This window comes from Brachyhypopomus gauderio, chromosome 6 (assembly GCF_052324685.1).
Source record: "Brachyhypopomus gauderio isolate BG-103 chromosome 6, BGAUD_0.2, whole genome shotgun sequence".
NCBI lineage: Eukaryota > Metazoa > Chordata > Actinopteri > Gymnotiformes > Hypopomidae > Brachyhypopomus > Brachyhypopomus gauderio.
Genome location: NC_135216.1, coordinates 17117854 through 17134143, shown reverse-complemented (window position 1 = coordinate 17134143; position 16290 = coordinate 17117854). Strand labels below are relative to the sequence as shown.

The following is a 16290-nucleotide window of genomic DNA, read 5'->3' as shown; positions in this document are numbered from 1 at the left end:
ACAAGTCATTCTGTGCAGTGTCCTCCCGTAACGATCTGTGGTAGTGTAAAGAAACACCCCTCAAAAACAGGGGAAGGAACATTTATCTGACCAATTTTAATGTTGCTTTGTGTTCCACGTTTGAAAAGTGCTGGAATTTTGACTAACGTCGCCTACTTTAAAATGCTTGAAATTGTAATGGTATTTCGTTTCCCAAGCTGTCTGACTGAACTGGGGTGGGTTTCCCGAAACGTTCGTAGTGCTAAGTACTTCTTAACCTCGTACGTTTCATAAGAGGTTACGAAGTACTTGGCGCTACGAATGTTTCGGGAAACCCACCCCAGTTCGCTTGTATTACGTTTACAAATAAATTTACAAATAATACCGCGCAGCTACACAAACGTAATGTCAGGAGATACTGTAGCGACTCCTACTCCTCACGGCGAGTCTTGCCCTTTAAGTGACACTGGGGGGGCGGAGCCTGCGCGCGCCAGGGTTGCGTTATCAATAAAGTTTCCCTCCTCGGGATTTTTGGATTAAGCAGTTTCTGCCTCGGTTACCGAACCTGCTTCAATACATTGTTACTGTTAAAAATGCACTTCCAATAAAGTGAGTATTGGAAAAATTTATTTTGCTGCTGAATGTAACTATTAAAGTAACTTGTAATCTAACGTAGTTACTTTTAAAATCAAGTAATATGTAACGTAACTAAGTTACTTTTAAAAGGAGTAATCAGTAATCAGTAATCGGATTACTTTCTCAAGGTAACTTAGCCATCACTGTGTGTGGGTAGGAAGTGTGGTGTGATTTTCTCTTTCATGTATTCACTACCTATCTGATCTTTTCTTTTGTGTTTGAGTATATGAAACCTTACCAGTTGAGCTTTAGAGCAATTTATATCTTTAGTAAAGCAAACCAAATGAATACAAGAGTGTTGTAAAAGATGGAGCTGAAATGACCCTGAACATGACACCAGTTCTGCTTAGATGTCACCTGCCACTGTGAGAACATAGTCTATCTATTTGTTAAATAGTTACCCGATGTGTGTGTTCGTGTTTGCGTGTTTTTTTACACACCGGCACGTAGAGATATAGGGCCTTCGCAACGACTGCGTGGGTTGTGTGTTTGTTCATGGACGTGCACAGTTGTCCAGGTGACGGGGAGGAGCTGCACACAACTGTAAAAGTTTAAGGAGTGATTAGTATCTTTTTTGCAAACCACATTCACATCTCATAACAGCTGAACTGAGCAGAATAGCACAACATGATAGTAACAAAGCCATCATGAGTGTGACTGGTGTAGCTCTGAAAATGACATGGAGCTTGAGATTTAAGGACTTTCATATTCCTTCCTTACATACGTCAGGTAAGAGTGGAGGTAGTTAAGTGGTAGGTTAAGAGGTTAGGTGAAGGTTGTGGCATGTATCCTTTCATCAAATAGCCCAGGCTGTTGAGCTGCATCATACAGTGTAGCATTTCTATCACTCTCAATAATTATATCCATCCACTGCTATGCAATATCATGTCTGTAATTATCAAGCACATTACTCTGTGACCCATAGCAGTCGATGAGCATTTCCAGTACACATTTAATTTGTACCTGTTGTCGAAACCACCGAGTGCTCAACTGTGGCTGTGTGCTTGGACACTCTGAGTTTACACTTTGCTTTGCTGCAAGGACCTCCCCTATGATCAAAATGAGAGTGAGTCTCATTTAAATGGAACCCCCCATTTCACCGTGACAAACCTCCACCTGTGCAGGTGGAAGACTGGATGGCACAAGAATGCCAACACGTGTAATTCAAGGTCTAGAAGAAGCTGTAATGCTGCACCTGACTGTCCTGGCATGTCCATGAATACTGGACTCATCTGACATGTATCCTGGCCAGGACGTGTGGCATAATGAGCTGGCGTGTTTTATATTGCTAGGGCAGACTCTTCAGAGCTCAGATGTTTTAGTTAGTGGAGTTGAGTTGATTTATTGATGGTATGTGCGACAGAATGAACACAGAGGACAAGGCGAACGAGATTTTCATTCCTGTTTTAATCATCTCTATATGTCATGGTTTAATTAGCGCTCCAGGCATGAGTGAAAATCAGACCATTTTTGATACGATATCCAGATCTGATATGCAGAAACGGACAATACCAGTATCCACAGAAGTGATTATGTCTGTTTGAATACTGGCTTATGGCTGATTATGTCTGCAGTCATAGGCAACCGGTCCTTTGATGTGCATGGATAAATAATGTGTAAGTGGCATATAAGAGAGACCTCCAGTATTTGATGACTCTGAACGGGGTGGTCAGTGTGATTTGCTTCAATATTATAGCTAAGACGACTGGCTCATCCAGGATGGTAGGTGCCTCTGAGACCTTGTGTGTATTGACTGCAAGCCTATATCTGTCTTTTAAGCTCAGCATCTCCATTCTCTCCCCACCTAGCTGATGCAACCTGGTCTGTCTGTGGAGCAACTGCACAGAGATTAGCAGCTTCAGTCCACTGGTTTTTACAGAGAGGAGTTCCAAGGAGGTCATCTCTCAAAGTTAATGAAATATGCAAAATGGGCAACTTCCTCAAATGTGAGGTTGTGTGCAGCAGCGGGCCGGGTTTCAGGACGGTGTGGATCGCACAGTACGTCTGTCTCCCGGGTCTTGGGTTCACGTTCCTCTCTGGTGGTGGTTCCATGTTCTGTTTGTGTGTGTGTCTCGCCTCAGGCTCCTGCACTCTGAAAATGGTCCTATCTGACTTTCATATATGCGTGTATGTGTGTTTGTGTGTGTGTGTGTGTGTGTGTGTGTGTGTGTGTGTGTGTGTGTGTGTGTGTATATGTATATATATATATATATATATATATATATATATATATATATATATATATATATATATATATAATATATATATACTTACAAACATACATACCACACACATGTATTATATATAATGTTCAGTGATGGTTAGTGCTCTGTCCTGGCCTTAAGCCCCTCCCCTTTTCCTGCACCTGGTCCAGTCTCTCAGGGGACCATGGTTTCAGATAGAGGGTATGCTTAGTGCAAATTGGCTGTGTGTGCACGTGTGTGCGCGCGTGTGGACGTGTGTGAGTGTGTGACTTGATTGTAAAAGCTGAATTCTCTCTGTAAAGCATCCCTTAGTTTAAAAAAACATACTATATAAATATAAGTAATAATAACTGACTGTATGTAACCTTTAGTTTCATTTTAAAGTTCTTCTCAAAATGAACAATCCAGTCATTTGTTTAATGTTCCATTTACTCATTAGAGTAAAAACAAACAAAAACCTCCCAAATGTTTGTTTCTGTCTTGACTAAATGTTATTTAATTTGACTGTGAAAGAAATACTGAAGGACATCATGATTTGTGTGATGTACCGACCTTAAAATAAACAAAAAAATTATGAATCCTTTAACCAGCAAAAGCTGGTAGCTGTTCATAATCATATTCATCTATAAACAATGGACATGACGAATTCTATATGCTTGTGATTATGTAACCTTGAATCACTCAAAATATTTGGGAAAATAAGCTTAGCGTTCCTCGTGCTAGTGTGAGAGTATAGTCCTGCATTTCAATGTGTCACTAAAAAGAAAAACAACTTTTCTAAAGACAAGTAAAACTGTGAGACACCAATTTGACACTTTCATATTTGATAAAAATGCATTCAAATTAATTGATAAATAGCTCTTGTAAAAAAAAAGTTACTTTCAAGCTTCTATATAGTGAAGAAGAATTACACATGCCTCATAAATACAGAAACATATCCGCTAGAAAAGATGGATGTTTCTATGAGTTTTTGACATGGATTTGAACAGAGTACTGTATGAGAGAGTGGCTGAGCTGAAACCCCGAAGGCCAGAATAATCAAATGAGGGATACAGATTGCAACAGGAATGAACAAAATAATGGGAAATGATGAAAAGAACTCTTTCTGCCAATATGCCTATGAACACACTCTGAGCATATGGCACTACTGGCACTATAACCATGCCCTAAAGCCCAGACTAGCCATGCAAAGAGAAACTTCAGACATGAAGAAATTAAGAAAACAAGAATTTGATGGACAGGCACAGTCCCTGATAACCATGTCTGAAACAGGGTCAAAACACACGCGTGATGCATATCTCTGTTCAGATATGTGGAAGGAACATCCTTACAGCAGAACAACACCGTGACAACAGCGCCCGGATTAGAGATGCACTGAGCATGCTCAGATCCTGGCATCAGGTAACTAGGTTACTAGGCTAATATAAGACTAGAGAAACACTTAAGAAGGATCAGAGAAGATGAAGAGAGAGACTGAATCATAATGCTTAATCCTCACCGCTTAGAGCACTATTTCAATAGTGTGTGGACCAGAGCTTTGAGGAATAGTTCAGTTGAAGCAAATCCACACCAAATAAGTAATGAATCTGAAAACTATGAATCTGTGGTCTTCCAGACTACAGAACAGTCAAACACTAGAACAGGAGACTGGGGGTAGACACCTTTTAGCTATTATACACCTCAGTCACTTTGAACTGGTTTTTTGAACTGGTCACTTGCTAGCGACCACTGACTTCATGGCACTAGGACTGCCTACATTACAAAGCACAAAGGGAATAGTCAAACCCCATGATGGTCTGCAGGATGCTGAGGTCCCAACAGGAAGTGTATATAGACATGCTTTGATTTCCTCAATATTTTCAGTACGAGTGTTTTTTGTACTGTTGTCACTGTGTGCTAAGGAAGGAAACTGAGGTATTGGAATAAAGAGGACTGAAAGTGGATTTCAATCACGTATGCCAAGAGAAGCATATCTGTCTATCCAACAGATGCCCTTGGCATGACTTGTATGGTAGGGGACATCTCCAGTTTCCAGACAGTAGAAGAGCCCAGACACTCTTAACTAGAGTTCAAACCTGAGCCTTGATTATGTTTCAGCCAGTCATTCACAGTGAGCTACACACTATTAGAACAGATTATTCTAAACGTTTCCTGTTAAAGAGGACGAACGTCCTCTCTCACTCTTGCCTCTTCTATAGCACCTTTTTGGGTTTCATGCTGGCATCCTTGAACCTGTGGTGATGACCCTTTGTACCACAGTGGAACACCCAGGGCTCGGTTCTGGGCAGCTTTCCTCCCCCCGAGGGGCTGGCATAGGCACCCAGCGCTTTAATATAACACTTAATTGAAGTCTCCTCTGATCCAGGCTGGGAGCTTTCCTCCTAGCCTCTCATGGCCCTTTCTTCTCCCAAATGATTCAGAGAACCTCAGCAGTCATCTGTAAACTCACCCTCTCTGTCTGTCTCTCCCACATTCCCTCTGCCCCTCTCTCCTTCTCCATGTCTCTCTCTCTCTCTCTCTTTCCTTCCTAGTCTCTCTTTCTCTTTGTCTCTCTCCCACTTTCTCTCTGCCCTTTCTCTCTCCTTCTTCCTCTGTCTCTCACTATTTCTCTCACATTCTCCCTCTCTCCCCCAGTCTTCTCTCCCTCTCTCAAAAGCTTGCAGCAGCTGCTAAAAGAGGAGAGAGAGAGAGAGAGAGAGAGAGAGAGAGAGACAGAGAGAGAGAGAGAGAGAGAGACAGAGAGAGAGAGAGAGAGAGAGAGAGAGCAAACTCCTGATTTGCTGCACATTATTGTGTCTTTAGGTGCACGGCTGTTTTTGGTATGAACAGCCACAAAACATAAGAAATCATTAGAGCCCACACGGCTTGATTTTTCCAAGGGTTGTTAGCATTTCCTCCTGAATAGGTAAATATGTTTCCATTGTCAAGCCAATGGTTTTCTCTCTTTTGCAAATCAGCTGGTCGCATTACCTAAATGGCATCATTTGCAGTTCCAGCTGTGGAATGGCGTCTTCCTGCTGCTCTGGCCTTTAGGTTGCACGTACAGTCATCTTATCTGTGAGGGGCATGTCAAAGGTGCGTGACATGTGATTGTTCATCCCTAATGACCTCCAATCAGGATGAAGGTGGAGAACATTCAGGCCCATAGCATCTTCAGAACTGGTGAAAACTGTGATAACCTGCCTACATATCATTTGCCCTCTCTGCTGGGGGAGGTTCATATCAGTCACAGGTCCAGCCATTAACCCTGGCCCATGCACAGTGCTGAGAAGATTATTAATCCATACATCAAATTGCTCCTTTTTTCTTTTTCCTGTTTTCTTTTTCCTTCTCCTGCCTGGCTGGCGAACACGCACGCTCTCTCGTAGTTCTGGTGTCAACAGTTCCTCTGAGGCAGCAGTTCTGTCCTATTAGTGGTAAGAGAGCATACAGTATATTTACACAGGTCACTCAAGCACATTGATGACCTTGCAATTTTATTTGAAGTGCCTTTATCACTTGCAGTAAACATTGGTATCCTTTACTTAGTACAGTGCTTTTCACCTGGAATTGGTTAGAGGGAGGGAAACAGAAAGGGGGAAGTAGAGGAGAGAGAGAGAGAGAGAGAGAGAGAGGGAGGGATATAGGCAGAAGGTGGGGGACAGAGGGAGGGGAAAGAGTGAGAGTGAGATGGAGACAATGAGGGAGAGAAATGGAGAGGGAGGAAAGAAGAGGGCAAGAGAGAGACAGAGAGGGAGAGAATGAGAGAGGGAGGGAGTGGCTGAGGTTAATCAACAAACAGGACCATGGAGAATCAGTTGGTTCAGTTCATTTTAAAAGCACTTTTTATATCCAACCCCAATTCCAGGAAAAGCACCTTTTTAATATTCATACAAAAACATCCATGAACGCCACTGGCCAAGATCTGGTGTTTAATTAAAAGGATTGATTCTGCTCCTTTATATACTGTAAGCTATTAGAAACTGACACTTAAATCTCCATGAAACTGGCTTGCATTTAATTAACACAGCAATGGTGAGCTGTGAGAAGACAGGACAGTACCTCCGTAGTCCAGGACTGTGGTGCAGGACCCAGTGCTCCCCCTGGGTTGACTCTTAATTAAGTGCATGTAAGAGTTATTTAAATAGATTTGCTTAAACATGCAGTGTGGGTTAGGCCTCAAAACCCTGATCTACGCACTGGTGAAATGGACTGTAAATTTCCAAAAACCACAGCTACCCCAGTCTGCCATTTTTTTGCATCCACACTGCAGTCTGAATGGCGCGTGTTGAAGGGTGGAGCCGTCTGCTGTAGAAGCCCCGGTATTTGTGTGCTCACTGTTACCCAGCAGGACGTGTTGGTGGACTGCACGCCCAGATCTGTGTGTACTGTGTGCTACAGACATGAGCTCACGCTCCTTCACTCCGCAAGCAAAGCTGATGATAATGCTGGCAAACTATCGCTGTGCTAATGGTGCCAAACACACAAATGCAAACAACATAATTTACCCAGAGTCACATCTTGTTGTTCTGTTACTTCTGTATGATGAGATGGATGAAAGGCCCCTCTATAGCCCAGTGTTGGCCCGGGCACTTACAAAAAATAAAAAAAGTACAAAAAAAGGACCTGCTTGGAATCTACAATATGATTAATAATGGGAGAGATTAGAATTGTGCTGGTCAGCTCACTTGTTAATAGAGGCTCAGGCAGAAAGTGGAGCACAGAATTAGCACACAGAGAGGGAGAGAGAGAGGGAGAGGGAGAGAGAGAGAGAGAGAGGGCAATAATGAACATCAAGGCAGGGGCGTGAGGCTCTGACAGACAGCCGCCATGTATTTGTCACAGCAAGTGTCCCTTTGATCCATCAGCGACTGACGGGCTCGGACCCGTAACACTGTGAACTCTTGAGTTTGGGGCTCAAGGATTCTAGGTCATACACTCTTCATCCAGCTCCTGCTGCACCCGTCCCCTGTGCCTGTTCAGCGCACAGGTCTGTGGCAGCGTTTTGGAGGACGGTGTCCATCAGAACTGCTGACATGACTGGAGGGGAGCAAGACCTTGCAGGATGATCTCATTTGCATAACAGTAACTTATTAAAAGTCATTAAAAGCAATGCTAGCTCATAATGGTTGGAAGTACCTCAGTGTCTCTGTAAGCCTTTAATATCAAACAATGAGCCAAGAAGATAGTGTGCACATACACAGTAAGTCTGCTTCTCTGTTGGCCAGATCTCCTCATCACTAGGTCCACGAGCTGATGAAGACTTCTCCACACTAATGTTTTGGCCTGAGGAGCTCCACAGCAGTCGCTATGACATGCGGGATTGTCAGTCCACAAATTTCTTTCAGGTGTGTGCGTATGTTTGTGTGTGTTCTGCTGGCAAGATGAACGTTGAGCAGGGTTTGCCACATTGTATTAATTGAACAGTATTCTTCCTGTCAGATCAAACTAGAATAAGCATCTGAGTTGAGTAGAAGGACCATGAGAGAAATTACACAGAATTCACCCAATACCTTTTATAATTCTTTTTTAACACTTTTTGAAAAGTGTCCGGTTGCTTCTTTGGCATGCCTAGATGAAGACCCTATGGTCTGAATGCAATGTAAGCTAATATGAATAGTGTAGTATAACTACAGCATAGCACTGAGGTTAGAAGAGTTGAGGATCTTCCAGCATAAATGTATAAACCAGAGATAATAGTAGAGGCTGTTGTCAGCATAGTATGTCTACATTCCATCTCTGGTTATATTATGATGTTACAGACTAGGCCAGTCAAATGGGCATTTATTCATGTAGCACACGATTTCATGATTTTCAGAAATACTGTTAATCTTGGACGCTGCAAGCTAACTGCTTCTATAATAGTGTCTGTGTGCTATTTGCTGTTTGGTTGCATGGATATTGATCAAAGTGCAGAATGTATTACAGCGTTTGTGTCCCAGGAGCACTCTCTCCCAGACAGAAGCGGCGGCAGTAATAGCTGTACGATGCGTCCGGTCGGTGATCTCCGAGATATAATGTGTGATAGGTGTGAGAGAGGTCTTTGTGAAGTGGGGAAAGCGCCATCTAGTGGAACTACGGGACGGCACTCGAGGCAGGTTCAGCTGTCCCACACAGATCGTCCCTCTTGAGAGAACTCTTGAGCTTTCATTCAAAGTGCCTTCTGGAGGACACACAGCGTCAGAGGAATGCGTCATCAACGACTGCTCCTGCTCAACCTCCCAATCATTTAAAAGGCCCATGATGAATGAAGTGTGATGATGAGAATGGTGGCTGAGGACTTTCTGGTTCTTTGCATGAAGATATTTACAACATGAAAAAGAATCAGCTGTGGGTGCACAAACCACTCAGACTGCTGGGAACTTTGTAGCTGGAGATCTCTGACTCAAGAAGGATGGTACACCTGTTTGCAGTACACCAGCTAAAACCACCTTAGCCAAGAATCTTTGCTGATGTGGTTATTGATGAGATCCACATAATACCCAAACACATTTAAAGAACTTAACCAAACTAAACTTTCAAATCTTTCATAGTTCAGAGCTGATGACCCACAGCAGGGTTAATGTTCCATGCGCCTATAGAATAAGAGTGGTGCAGGTTTTTTTTAATGATGCCATGTGATATAAAAGAGTTTGGTACTGTCCCTTAAGAGGCCTTGACATTTTTTTCATAGAGGAGAGACATTTCCTCTTTTCACAGGGACTCAGAAGAATCACTGAGACAAAAAACGAATCACTGAGAGACTTTACACCTCGTCACACAATCCTCACAGTGCAGTCTCAATACAACATCGATATAAACCGCACCCTTGGGACCTAACACTCGGTTTCCCTTTAAAAGCACTCCAAGCATAAAAGCCTCTATCCCACCCAAAGGTTAAAAATCTGACATTTAAAACCCCTAAAAGTTATCCATCAAATATGTAGAGCCAGACCTTCTCTGTGGATATTAAAACCAAGCCCCACGATGACGAAGTAAGCCAGACATTTTTCTATCTGTGTATTTTTTTTTCTGAGCAAATCTATTTGTATTCAGTTTTTCAGCTATGCAGTGACCAGACATCATTCTGACCAGACATCGTTCCTAAAGATCATCCAGGGACAAAGCACCTAGCGTAGTCTAGCTTCGTTGCTCAGCCGTTCCCTCCCTCGTGAGGTACGGTAAACAGCAGAGTGGTTCGTTAGCTCGTGTGAGCAAATGTAGCGTCTGTGGACTTAATAGTGTGAGCTTCACTGGGCAGGAATGTGGGCTGAGGTCTCCTGAGGAAACATGGAGACTGTGGAACAGCTGCAGTCTTGGGAGGGGGTGGTTGAGATGGAGGGGCTGGTGGAGATGGAGGGGGTGTTTGGCTGACTCATGCCTCAGCAGGAGGATGGGACCTGGGGAAGGCTGAGCAGGGTGAAGTGGGTCCCGTCGGTAGAAACTAACTGGAGCAATGTTGGCAGGTGTTCCAACGCGGAAACCTAACGGCAGCGGTAATGTCACCGGAGCGCTGTGTGCTCGGGGAAGAGATGGAAGACGTCACATTTTAGATTGAGCACTTTGTTGGTTTTCAAGAGGTTGTCAAAGATTCTTTTGTGTGTTGCCTTTCACAGCATTCTTCTCTCAGACAGTGTGTCTTAGAAAGTAGACTCACAAGCTACTGACCAATGGCAATAAAAATGCAAATTCTGTAGTTTTGAGTTCAACCCAAGATATATCTGTTAGTTCCTCTCTTATTCTTTATTTCAAGGCGACTGATTTCTAACTTTTTCAGCCTGGTGTGCCCCCCCGTCATGGTGTTTACCTCATACCTCATACCCATCATCCTCCCCCCCTCCCCCAAGTTATACTGTTTACCTCGTACCTCATACCCTTCATTCTCTGCCCTCTCCAATCTCTCTGTATACCTCATACCTCATGCCCTTCATTCATTGCGCGTTCTCCCCTCTGCTCGCCGCCCCCAGGAATATGCCATGTCAAATGATTTCATCTCGGAAAAAAGGGAGGAAAAACAATCTTATTTCCCAAACCGGCCATCTGGCAGGACAGCTCTCGATGTTTCCATTCAGCACCGTCCAATTCGACGCTCCCGTCTGCACACGCCACAGCCTCCGTCTTCGTAGATAGATGGCATGCGCGGGGGGGAGGGGGGGGGGGGGGTGAGAGGGTGGGAACATTCTGACAGGCCCAATGTCCTCACCGCCATGCCGTTCTCTGCATGATTGATTCCATTTCTCTCTCCAACATCCACTCCCCGAGCCTTCATCTCCTTCCTTTCCTCTCAGCCATCATTTGCTATTCATACAGTATCCCCCATTCCCTCCTCCACCCCCCCCACACCCCCGCCACACCCCCTACTCGCTGAATTTAAGTGAAACAGATCACACGCTACGGCGAAGGTGTTGGCGTCTGAAAGCTCATGTTCACCTCCCACTTCTCTGCTGGAGCCATCTTTCTGCCGCACAGGAAATGGAAATAGGGCTAAAAAAGAGAGAGATTGAATGGAACAATGAACAGGATGGAATGGACCAATGAACAGGATGGCTTTTTGCTATGTCTTTTGGCTGGCATCTTAAAGTCGCTGGTGTACAGTGAATGAATGAATTTTTTTTGGAAGCACAGCAGCTGCCAAGAGAGGTGCGGTGTTTGTGGGTGTGTGGGCCCAGAGAATCATTTAAGGGGTGGTTCAAATGCAAACACATGGAACAGGAGATGAACGCTGCAGAATTTTGAACAACAGTCATGAATCATGAATCATGGTAATGTGAGCTCAACTTTTCAACATAAAAGCCCTGTTTTCATCATCTTTCGTTATTCTGGACAAGGTTGCCTTGGCAGTGGGGCACAGCAGTCAGCTTCTCCAACAAGTCTGCATGCGTGCAGCCATCATACCGGATTACCTCATAGAGATTATAGGGGATTGCTTGGAAATGATAGAAATCGAAGCCCAAAGGTTGGAGGAAAACTCCCTCTGTCATGTAACAGAAAACTCCAGATATGTGCTTCACTTTTATTGAGTGCTAATATCCAAATTTCCAAAAATCATTTTCCAGTTTAATATGTGTGACCCTCTTGATCATTTTTGGTGAAGAACATTTCTCACCACATTATTTGATTTCATAATGAATGTCAGGGGCACATAATTGTAAATGGAGGGCCAGGCATGTATGTGTCACCAAAAAAAAGGAAAGAGGGGAAGACGTGTCTCGTGTAATGAAGCGGTGGCTCGTACTGACAGGTTATGAGAACAGACTCCGGAACATTCTGCCTGTTTTTCTTGTGCCAAAACATTCTAATTTCATATAGAATGAAACTAGGGAATGAATTCATTTACAGAGAAATAAATAAACAAATTAATTACATTTAATTTGTAGTGAAAGAAAATAACCAGGACCAGAAGAGGACTTAATCATATCTTTTTTTCTAAACATGATGTACTTCTGTCTGTGCCTTTAAACTCCCCTTGCATGAGTTCAGCAAACACAACCAAAAGTTGGTAATAAAAAAATAAGTAAAATATTTGGTCTCAAAATCATGCTATTTTAAATTATTTTATGCTTGGTTATGCCTGTTGTCAGGTGAGACAACACATTTGACTCTTAATATGCAGACATTGTGCCAAGAGCACACTGAAGGATCACACATGCATATATAATGACTTCTGTATGAGGTTTTTATGGTGGTTGCACAATACTCTTGCCTTATTTTTTGCTGTGTCATGCAGAATGTTTTGGGGTGATGCTATGTTATTAGTTTTATATATAATTATATATATACAATTATATAGTATTGGTACTAGTATATAGTGTGTGTGTGTGTGTGTGTGTGTGTGTGTGTGTGTGTGTGTGTGTGTGTGTGTGTGTGTGTGTGCGTGCGTGTGTGCGTGCGTGTGTGCGTGCGTGTGTGTGTGTGTGTGTGTGTACTTGTTTGATCAGAGAACCATTCCTTACTGAATATTATTTGCACACAAGAACATTCTCAGCACAGCAGTGTCACTGATATGATGAAGGCAGTAGGGGCTGCACAAGTTAATATATAGCGTAACACTGCTGGAGGTTCTAACTGATACCAGTGGAACTATTGGGTTGGGTTTTTACAGATTCCAGTGGAACTGTCAGGTTGAGTTTTTATGGATGCCAGTGGAATTGCTGAGTTTTTACAGATGCCAGTTGAACTGCTGGGTTGAGTTTGAACAGATGCCAGTGGTCTCTGGCAGCACAACATTAGTATTTTTCTCTTTAGTTTCTTTCAATCCTGTAAGGTGTAAAATTAAGCTCTTTGTCATGTTCCTCAAACCATTTGTGAACATTTTTTTTGAAGTGTGGCAAAGTGCATTATCCTATCATTATAGGTAATACCACTGCCATGAAGGGTTGTACTTGGTCAGCAACAATGTATAGGTAGGTGGTACAAGTCAAAGTAAATTTTAAAACGAGAACATTGCCCAGAACATCATCACTTTTTCTTCCACTGGCTTGTTTTCTTCCCATAGTGCATCCTTCTGCCAGCTCATCTCCGTGCCACACACACCTGGCCATCCACATGATGTAAAAGTAGCTGTTATTAACTAGACAAAGCCACCATTTTGCATTACATCGTGGTCCAGTTTTCATGATTATATGTAGGTGCTTTTGGCGTCATCCAGGGGTTTGCATGGGCTCTCAGACTCTGCTCTGCAGCTGTGCAGCTCCACACATAGTCAGCTGTGAGGCACTGTATGTTCTGACCCCTTCATATCATAGCCAGGATTAACTTTTCCAGCAAACAGTGGCACTACAATCGTTCTTCTGGGGGACTACAGCAGACAGTTCAATACCTACACACATCAGTGAGTCTCGGGTGTCCTTGACTCTGTCGCAGGTTCACTAGTTCTTCCTTTAACCATGTTTGGTAGCCACAGCCTAACAAGATCTGAACAACGAGCCATTGCAGTTTGCCCGTTGCTAAAATCACACAGAACCTTACGGGTCCATTTACTTGCTCACAACCCATCAAATTCAAGAACTGACTATTATATGCCACTTCCTGCCGCTGTATTGAAAGAAATCAATGTTATTCATTTATCTGATAAACGTTTAATAGGAGTCTCTTACTGTACACCTACAAGGTGTTTATAACAAATGTTTGTAGGGAAGTGGTTAATGAATGTATTCATGTATTCTGATTATTTTTCATATTTATGTGAGGTGCTTGTGTTTTTGCAAAACTGCAGGTCAGAGGTGATGATGAGGGAGTGTAGATGTGTTAAAGATTAAAGGATGCTGACCAAACATTTAATAATCACAACCGTTAAATGCAGAGCTCGTTTTTAATAAATGCCACTGGCTATGAGCAGGGAGTGCTGTATCAATAAACAGCGACCGGAGGATGTTGGAGGTGAGAAGTCCGTAGTTCTGTCCAATCACCATCATACTTGCTCACATGTCACATCATACTTGCTCACGACCAGTCACAACCTGGCTGTGTTCCAATAATAAATGCACTGGGTCAGTATGTCCATTGAAGGATCTAGCATGGGTTTGTTTGGAAGGAGGAGCACTCCATTTGTACATGTGGGCTGGAGCTCGAGGGGCGGGTAGCCGATTCCTGAGTCAGCAGAGGAAGAGGCGTCCATCCTCTTCCTCCCACCACAGCTGCTGATAACACAGGGGCCCCAGCACCGAGCGCTGGGTTGATGGACTGGAAAATTGCACTAAAAGGCGCAGGTTGCACTCCTCATCACTGTTCTTCCTCACACATGCTGAATCACATTAAAAGCAGCTGCAGGGCTGCAGACTGACGCCGGTCTGATGACAATATGGGTGCAGTACACACAGGTCTGATGACAATATGGGTGCAGTACTCTCAGGTCTGATAAGATGAAGGCAGTACATCCAGGTCTGATGACATTATGGGTGCAGTACACACAGGTCTGATGACATTATGGGTGCAGTACACACAGGTCTGATGACATTATGGGTGCAGTACACACAGGTCTGATGACAATATGAGGGCAGTTCACACAGGTCTGATGACAATGAGTATGGGTGAAGCACACACAAGTCTGATGACATTATGGGTGCAGTACACTCAGGTCTGATGACAATATGGGTGTAGTACACACAGGTCTAATGACATTATAGGTGCAGTACTGACAGGTCTGATAACTATGAGTATGGGTACATTACAGATAGGTCTGACATCCTTTGCACACTGCCAGGGATGAGGATGGTAACAGGTGGTCTGGAGTTGTTTTGTATTTTCCTTATTTCTCTCCACCGCTTCATAATATCCATAAATCGTTACATGTGGGGTACTAGTACTCAAGCTCAGGCTAACCCATTTACTAACCACATTTAAAACTGAAGAGACAACACCCAAGGTTATTCATAAGGAACTGGGAAGTACATAAGTGACTGGCCTATGATACAGTGTACAATGATTTCAACCAAAATTACAGCTTTAATCCAAAGGTATTTGCACGTAGGGTCTATTGTGAACCAAAGAGAAATCACAGCCGTGCTATATTGCTTGATAATGAGGCGTGGGTGTAACTTTGCTTTGAAAAGTACTGCAGACGAGACTGCAGGCTGTGTGTTGGATCACTCCAGCCACCCCTCACATTCGTGCCTGCACTAAAAAGAAATCTGCATTGGCACTGAAAGGACGTTGTTCACAAAAGGCTTTATGGACACATTTGTCAAGGCTATCGGGTTTAAATTATATTTGTATTATAGTTGTTTTCTATTCATTTAGATGTATAATTTTGTTGTGTTGGAATGGTTATTTTAATTGAAAAGTCTGACATTCCATAAGTAGTCTGAGGCTTTGTCATGGAGCTCAGGTGTGATGTTAGATGTGTGGGCTGACCAAAAAGACAGTCTTAGTGATGTTTCCACCATGTGTGTGGATAGGTATCTGCAGCAAGCACATATGTATTTATATAAAAAATTGTCAGAGCACAGATGCCAATTTCAGATCTCAGAAAGTGATGGGGACATGGCTTTAGATTCCCCAGTATAAATGACATCTATGTAATTATGTATTTACTTATTTCATTAAATACAATACATTAATCATTTAAAGTACTGCCATAGAAGCTGATTAGATTTTCTTGTAGAACACTATTGGTGATGTACTGAAAACTCATATAGAGAGATACTATTACACTATTAGAGATACACAGATACTATTTTGTGGTAAACCCTTTGAAATCCTATGGATATCTTCTATGGATCTCGCAGATTAACAGAAAGCCTGATCTTTACTGGTAATGATTATATAAACAAGTCATATAAAAACAAAGTTAAAACAAAAACATTATTTTACAGTGTCATATATATATATATATATATATATATATATATATATATATATATATATATATATATATATATATATATATATATATTAATGCTGTCAATTCCAGGTGCCGCGATTAAAAGTCCTCACCAGGATTTTGCTCAGGCTTCCTGGATTGTGTTGATTCCACTAATTTTACCTGGATTGCTAATTAGAAAATCTAGCATGA

The 16290-nt window shown here is 42.7% G+C and overlaps 1 protein-coding gene across 4 annotated transcripts in view; it reads left to right on the top strand.

Annotated features, from left to right (window-relative positions):
* elfn1a (extracellular leucine-rich repeat and fibronectin type III domain containing 1a) overlaps window positions 1-16290 on the top strand; it is a 72222-nt gene that overhangs the window by 41033 nt on the left and 14899 nt on the right. Inside the window, exon 1 of one of the 4 annotated variants that reach the window (XM_077009221.1) lies at window positions 8025-8146. The exons of the other annotated variants lie outside the window; for them this stretch is intronic. The gene's annotated coding sequence lies outside the window, so the exon portion shown is untranslated. Of the gene's footprint in view, window positions 1-8024; window positions 8147-16290 lie in introns of those variants that run through there. 4 annotated transcript variants of the gene reach the window in all.